This window comes from Zalophus californianus, chromosome 1 (assembly GCF_009762305.2).
Source record: "Zalophus californianus isolate mZalCal1 chromosome 1, mZalCal1.pri.v2, whole genome shotgun sequence".
NCBI classification, from domain to species: Eukaryota; Metazoa; Chordata; class Mammalia; order Carnivora; family Otariidae; genus Zalophus; species Zalophus californianus.
The window spans coordinates 116,807,889-116,815,806 of record NC_045595.1 but is presented as its reverse complement, the minus strand read 5'-3'; the positions used below and the strand labels follow the sequence as shown (position 1 = coordinate 116,815,806).

At 39.8% G+C, this 7,918-nt stretch overlaps 1 pseudogene; it reads left to right on the top strand.

Annotated features, from left to right (window-relative positions):
* The first annotated feature begins 739 nt into the window (after positions 1-739).
* On the top strand, positions 740-1,320 carry LOC113918420 (annotated as a pseudogene).
* Positions 1,321-7,918: the final 6,598 nt, after the last annotated feature.

Genomic DNA, 7,918 nt, shown 5'->3' with positions numbered 1-7,918 from the left:
GGGTGGAGACAGCGGGAGGCCGCGCCTGGCAGGTTTCTGAAACAGATCGTGAACTTCAACGAGAGGATTCGGTTGGAAAAGGAAGACCAGCAGACTTTTTCTTCAGATCATAGGCAGGAGCCAGGCAGAGTCCAGGGATTCTTGGAACATCTATCTTCCCTTTGGAGGACACTAAGATCTATTTGAAAACAAAGGCAGTTCAATATGGCAGCAGGACTGAAGGGACACAAAGGAGTTGTTACAGTGATTTGGTGACAGTTCTTCAAACAACAGTGTCTTAGGAAAGGTGGATCAAGAAACTCCTGAACTTTGGGGTTGCATTAAGTGAGAAATCAGCATGGCTCAGGTAAAAAGCTATAGAATCCTCCTCCTTCAAGATCACTGGGAAACGTGTTTGCAGTTTCACTCTTGAATGCTGCCCTAGTCAACATATTGACCAACCCAGTGAGCCAAGCTCTGTATTAAGCACCAGGGGGAGGGTGCCTGGGTGGCTCAGATGGTTAAGCGTCTGCCTTCGGCTCAGGTCATGATCCCAGAGTCCTGGGATTGAGTCCCGCATCGGGCTCCCTGCTCTGCGGGGAGCCTGCTTCTCCCTCTGCCTCTCTCTCTCTCTCTCTCTCTGACTCTCATGAATAAATAAATAAAACATTAAAAAAAAAAAAACAAAACACCAGGGGGAGATCTAGGGGAAGGAAAGGAGACAGGCCACAGCCCTTGCCTTCAGGGAGCTTCCAGTCAAATGAAGGAGGCAAGTCTCCTGGCTTGTGAAGGCCTAGCAGGTGTGAGTTTGGTTCCCACTGCAGCCAGCAAGAAGATGATGCTAAGCCAGATTGCCAGCAAGCAGGCCGAGAATGGAGAGCGGGCAAGTAGCCCTGATGTGCTGAGGTGCTCAAGTCAGGGCCACCGATAAGACAGCGATAAGTCCCGGAGTCGCAAAGATGATGACAGCTTGGCTGAGGCCTCTCATTCAAAGAAGACTGTTAAAAAGGTGGTGGTAGTGGAATAAAATGGTTCTTTTCAAGTAAAGATTCCCAAAAATTTTATTTGTGAACACTGCTTTGGAGCCTTTAGGAGCAGTTACCACCTCAAGAGGCACATCGTATTCATACTGGTGAGAAGCCATTTGAGTGTGATATATGTGATAGGCGCTTCATCCAGAAGTACCACCTGGAGCGTCACAAGCATGTGCACAGTGGCAAAAAGCCCTACCAGTGTGAACGGTGTCATCAGTGTTTTTCTCGGACAGATCAATTACTCAGACGCAAACAGATGTGCCAAAGGTGCCAGTCCAAGACTTCCGACGGGCAGTTTTCTCTATAGGCGCGAGGGGCCCTGGGTGGTGGGAGTGATCAGAAGAATTTACCGAAGAGCGCACCCCCTCTGGTCTGATGGTCCCACCACCCCATCTGTACCTGTCCCCCTCCTGGAGGAGTGGACCCAGGAGACCAGAAGAGTGCATCAGGGGACAGCAGCCTCAGAGCCTCAGCTCTGTAAATAATCTGAGACTACGAGCATCTTGGGGAAGTTCCTACAGCAATCCTGGGTAGGGAAGCTAGTCCCTGGACCCTTGGCTGAGGTTATAGGTGGGGACTGAAGGTACCCAAGGGTGTTTAACCCAAGCCAAAGCTTGTAAACATGAATTTTCTAAAGTGAAATAAAAAATCCTCTGCCTGCTGTGGAAGGTTCTGGGGTTTGTTTGGCCCCCACTGTGGCCTGCCCTGACCTATAGTGGGGAGTAATCATGGAATAATCATGGAGGCTTGGTGAACTTGACCACACTGTCAGTGGGGATCTAAGATGCCAGCTTCAGGCAGTGTAACTTCATTTCCTAGATGCAGGAACAGCAGCAGAAAGCTCCTGGCTGTTAGGTGTGAGGGAGGGGGGTGGGGGACTCTATACCTCTGAAATGTGAGGATTTCAGGGAAAGAAAGGTGTGGCACCCTTCAGACTTGCCCTCACGGCTCCTGAGGTCCTTTGGCACAGACACTGGGCAGTGTTTGCTGCCTGTGCTCCTGTAGCTTTATGCTGGCACCTGCATTTGCTATGGCCCAGGGCCTAGACCTCAGTCCCTGAAGCTGCCCTGTGGTCCCCACAAGCTGGGTATCTTCCATGTGTGAGCGAGCCCCTCGCCTGTTAGAGACCTCTGCTGGGGCTGGAATTTATCATTCACCTCTGGGAATATATTCCTGGAAGGAAGCTACATTTAGAAAACTTCTCCCATGAGCACTTTTGAAAATAGGAGGCTTCATTCCCTGTCACTTGCAGCCAATCTGTTTAGGGTCGGAGTGTGTGTGGCGAGAATCCCCTGAGTGACCTGTGCCCCTACGTGTGCAGATGCGCGCTTAGGTCACAGTGTGCTGTGGCCCCCCACAGCCTCAGTCTCCTGCCGGGGTGGGAGGGAGAGGGAATTTGTGAGCAGATGTGGAAAGAGTCATACCGGAAGCACCCCTGCCAAGGATTGGGTGTGGAGGCAACTCAGGAGCAGGTAGGTGGTTAGTTCAGTTGTCCAGGTGCTGAGATTCTGGGGCCAAGGATGTGTGAGGAGAGAGGTTCAAAGAGGTGAAAGGAGTGAGTCAGCCTCCCAGAGGGCCCGGAAGCCCCACTTACACCCCAGGGAAACCACAGACGAAGAGCGCTGCAGAGGCTTCTGGGCCCAATGCCCCAGGCCTCCTCAGCTGGTGGGGTCTAGCACTGGACAGATGCCTCAGGTGCATTTGGAGTGAAGGGAAAGGGAGCTAGGGCAGGCTCTCAGAGACCAGGACATGGAATTTGGGGACCTGGGAAAGAGTAGCATCAGTTCTGGGGGGGCCTTGTACCGGGCCCTACCAGCCCTGCCCTTCCCTGCACCCCAACTCTTCTCCGCCCACCCCCCCAACAGCCTCTTTCATCACGTAGCTACTGATTGTGCCCTATGGCTTGACATCGGAGGGTTCAATGAGATGTGGGGGGTCCCGCCACAACTTCCAACCCTCTCTCCAGATGCTCTTTACCTCTGCTGCAGTCCTGGGGCTTTTATCTTAACAATCCCTCCTCCCAACTCCTCCTCTCTGCCCTCTCCCTCCCTCTCTCTCTCTCTCTCTCTTTTTTAATATACTTATTTTGCTATTGGGGGAGGGGAATATCAAATGAACAAGATCACTTTTAAATGGTAGTTTTTATAAGATGTTATAAACTTGTACCTTTTTACCATTAAAGTGCAGTGTATGTTCCTTCATGATATATTTAGGATATTTAAATAAAAAGAAAATGGGCCTTTTCTAAAAAAAAATAAAATAAAACATTTACCATTTGGTGGCTACTTCAAACTGTTCAATCTGAAAAAGAGAAGGCTTGTAGATGTTGGAATGATGCAAGACACAATAGAAAATTGTGTGTCCAATACACTTAAATAATAATTAGAGTTGTCATATCACATCATCTATACTCCAGAGATTTCACTAATGGATAATTCAAATGGTTTAATGATGTCATGTCCTTTCCATCTTTTTGCACTGCCATCTTGTGTACAAGTGTTGCCTGCAGATGACTCTATAGGAATAATATAGTCACAATAATTCTTTTTTTTAAGATTTATTTGTTTATTTTAGAAAGTGAGAAAGCAAACAAGCTTGGGGTGAGGGAGAGCAGATGGAGAGAGAAAATCCTGAAGCAGGCTCCATCCCAGGACTCTGAGATCACAATCTGAGCTGAAACCAAGAGTCAGCTGCTTAATCTGTCAATGCCAAAGGGGGGAAAAACCTTCATGATTAATAGGATTTTCTTTAAAATGTTTTTGAATGTCTTCTAGAAGTTTATAATAAACATATTCAAATTAAAAGAATTAAAATTTTAGTACCAGAGGAGACTTGGAAATTTTGATGGCTTCATTTTGTAAACAAGGTGACTGTCTTATATTATGCAATTGGTTTAAATAATGATCAATTTGATACAATAACTAAGCCCTAGAGTAAGGATGCCCCCCAAAAAGCTTAAATACAAATCTCAAAATGATCAACTTTACCATTAGTAAACTAACTCCCTGACAGTAAAAACAAAATAACCAACCAACAAACCCTCAACATTCCTTAAAAGATGACCACAAAATACACAATTTCTACTTGTCCTCTATGCCCAGAATACAAAATCACCAATTACTTAACATGTTAAGAAGCAGAAAAATGTGACAAACAATTACAAAATTGTTAATTAAAAAAACCTCCAAAATGACCCAGGTATTGGAAAGGCCCTTGAAGCAGGAAAAGCCATTGAAAGGGCTGTTACAAATATGTTCAAGGACTTAAAAACAATTATCATTATTATAATGAATGAACATACAAGGAATTTTAGGAAATTGAACTACAAAAACAAGCAAATAAAATTTGAGAACTGAAAAGTACAATACTTGAACAGAACCTACAACAGACAGAATTGACCTTAGATTTGAAATGGCAGAAGTGGTCAGTGTATTTGAGATGGAACAATAGAAATTATCCAATCTAAATATCAGAAAGGTAGAACATTAAAAACAAAAACAAGAAAAGAAACGGGGCCTCAGTGATTGTTTGGATATAATCAAATTATCTGCATAAAATCGAATCCTCAAAAATAGAGGAGTGTGGAGAAAGGAAGTGTAAAAGCATATTTGAGGAAGTAATGACTAAGATTTACACATTTGGCAAAAAATATAAACTAACATAGCCAAGAATCTCAGGAAATAGAAAGCAGGAGAAATAAAAAAATGCATATTAGGTAACTAATATCAAGTTTTTGAAAACCAATGAAAGCGAAAAGCTTAAAATGGAGAGAATAAAAACATTACATACAAAGGAAGAATGACATGAATAATGGAGGACTTTTCATCACAAACAGGAAAAGACCATAAAAACCTAACAGTATGTTCACATTTCTGGGAAAAAAAAAAAAAAAGCCAACCCAAAAATCTATATCCAGAAAAAAACTTCTTCAAAAATGAAGATTAAATTAAAAAATAATCAGGAAAATAAGAATAGAGAGAACTTATTGCTAGACTTGCACACAGGAAATGTGAAGGAAGTCCCTGAGTCTAATGAACATGGACACCAAATGGAGACTCAGAACTACAGGAACGACTGAAAAGCTGTTATAACAGCAAATGTTTGGGTAAATACAAAATACTATTTTATTAGTTATTTACTTTCTTTAAAAATATATGGCTTTGTAAAGCAAATATGATAATACTGTATCAGTGGATTTATAAAATGCATATGCATAATATTCATGAAAACAGTAGCAGCCCTGAGAGGGAGTGTAAATGCGACATAAGTTATACATAAAATGATAAATATTAACTCAAAGTAGGTTTTAGTAAGTTAAAAATGCATGTTGATATCCCTAGAAAAAATAAAATTTAATTCAAAGAGATACAGCTTAAAAGTCAATGAGGGAGTAAAATTATGCTTCATTTTTATTTCTGGACAGTAAAGGGGGGTTCTGACACTTTCAATGACAGTCCCAGGCTGACTGAGCCTCTTCCATTTTAAAGCACTGGTCACTGTAGTAGATGATAGGAGATGTGATGAATCACAGAAGTGACGCACATGCCATTGACCAAAGTCATTTAAATATATCTAGCAACAGCTGACTAGGGAAAACAAAACAAAACAAAACAGATATATTAAGTGCCTGAAAGGAGGAAAGTAAGAAATATCTGTGAAGAAAAACTGAGGGCTATCATTGTTCCCACCTGAAAGATACCAAAAAATAAATTCCAATCCTTAAAAAAACTACCAGTTTTGGTAAGCAAAATAATTGAGCCCCAAGTATATAATATCCAATTACCTGTTACATGTAAACAACTTTATAAGAAAAAAGGGTCTATGCAGATGTGACTGAATGAAGATACTTGAGATGATGAATGGATAATGAGAGATTACATGGATTTTCCAGATGGGTCCTGAATGTAATCACAAGTAGAGGGAGATAAAACATATTCTGTAAAACAGAGGAAGGCTTTGTGGTAAGAGAGGCATAAACTGGAACGGTGTGGCGGTAGTGAAGGATCAGATGGCCAGCAGATGCTGAAGGAGATAAGAAACTAATTTTCTCTTAGAACTTTCAACACAACCCTGCTGACACATCAGTTTCAACCAAATGAAATTATTTTGGACATTTGGCCTCTAGAACTGTGAAAGAATAAATTTCTGTTGTTTTAATTTATTATGATAATTTGTTACAGGAGCCATAGGAAACTAATTCACCAATTTTTCCTAAAATATCTTGCTAATTGATTTCTCTCTGCAACTTTACCAAAATACTGCATGTTGCATTTAATTGGGTTTGAAATATCAAATGTATTCCTTAATTTGCATTTCATACCATTCTAAGATGATACTTTGTGATCTTTTTCCCTCAAAGTAGTTAGTTTTTTTCTTACATTGGTTGTATTCCAAAGACAGACTCAGTTCAAATAAATTTGATTTCTACATTCAGATCACTCTGACAAAATAAGTCAAGATATTAAACAAACACATAAATTTATATGCAACCAGTAAGTAAATCACCTTTTTTTCTTCAGGAAAGAAAACTGCTTCTACTTTAGCATTTTCTGATAAATCGTGACAGTTACAAATTATTTATGAATATGTTTTATTGATTAAGCCAGGAACTGAATAACTACCCTGAAGGTATCTCCTAGAACAATCAATGTGACAGAAAATGACATAGTCGTAGTTTTAGGAGCTATGCTAATTTTCAAGCAGTGCACTCTGATTCTATAGACATGTATGATGTGATCCATCTGTGATGAAATGTTAGCAAAATACTGTGAGGTTAAAGTAAGATGCACAGAGTTTGGGAGTAGCAGGTTTCCAAAATCAAATACCTCTTCTCACTAGCAACCTATGAATGTTACAGTTTTTCCACATCCTTTCTGAAATTGTTATTGTCAGGTTTTCTAATTTTGGCTCTTCTCCGTATGTAGCAGTTTCTCATCTTGGTTTAGTTTCCGTTTCTCTAATGATTGATGATACTGAGCATATTTTCATGGGCTTATTCCATTTTTCTATATTCATGTATATAGTGTCTCTACAAATCTTTGTCCATTATTAATTGACTTTTCTTATTATTTATAATTCTTTTTTATAGTCTTTTGCAGAACATATAAGTCCTTTGCCACAAATGAATTCAAATTTTTTCTCATTGTATGCTGCTTGATTTTTCATTTTATTAAAGTATCTTTCAAAGACATTTCTAAAAAATTATGGCTCATACTATTTTTCTGTCCTGAGAAATATTTGCTTACCTCAACATCATAAGATTTCCTCTCATCTTTAGAGATTTTTGTAGTTTTGATTTTTATATTCAGGTCATAATCCATATCCTTTTTTTTTAGTGTTTTTTATGTGAGGTAATAGGCAAGTTTCATTTCTTAAGTGTGGACCCACTATTTCCTGCACCATATTTTTCCTGTTGAACTTTCTTTCCCACTTTGTTGAAAATCAACTGATTATATATTTAGTGATTTATTTTTGAACTCTCTATTCCGTTCCATTAATCCCTGTGACTGTCCTTATTTTAATATTGCATTATTACAATTTCATTAGCTTCATAGTTAGTCTTGAGATCATGTGAAAATCTTCCAGTGTTTTTCTTTTTATTGCAAATTGCTTATGCTATTTTAGTTCCTTTGCATACCCTAATGATTTTAGGTACAGCATGCCCATGTTTACAGAAGAGTGTACTAGAATTTTGATTGGGATTACACTGAATATACAGAATATAAATGATGCTATTAATATCAGTTCTTCCAATCATGAGCGTGGTATACCCTTGCTTAATTAAGATTTCACAACCTCCTTTGTTAAATCTATCCCTGAGGATTTCATAGTTCTGATGCTATTATAAAATTTATCTTTAAAACTTTATGTCCCGATTGGTTATTGTTAGAATATAAAAATGCCAT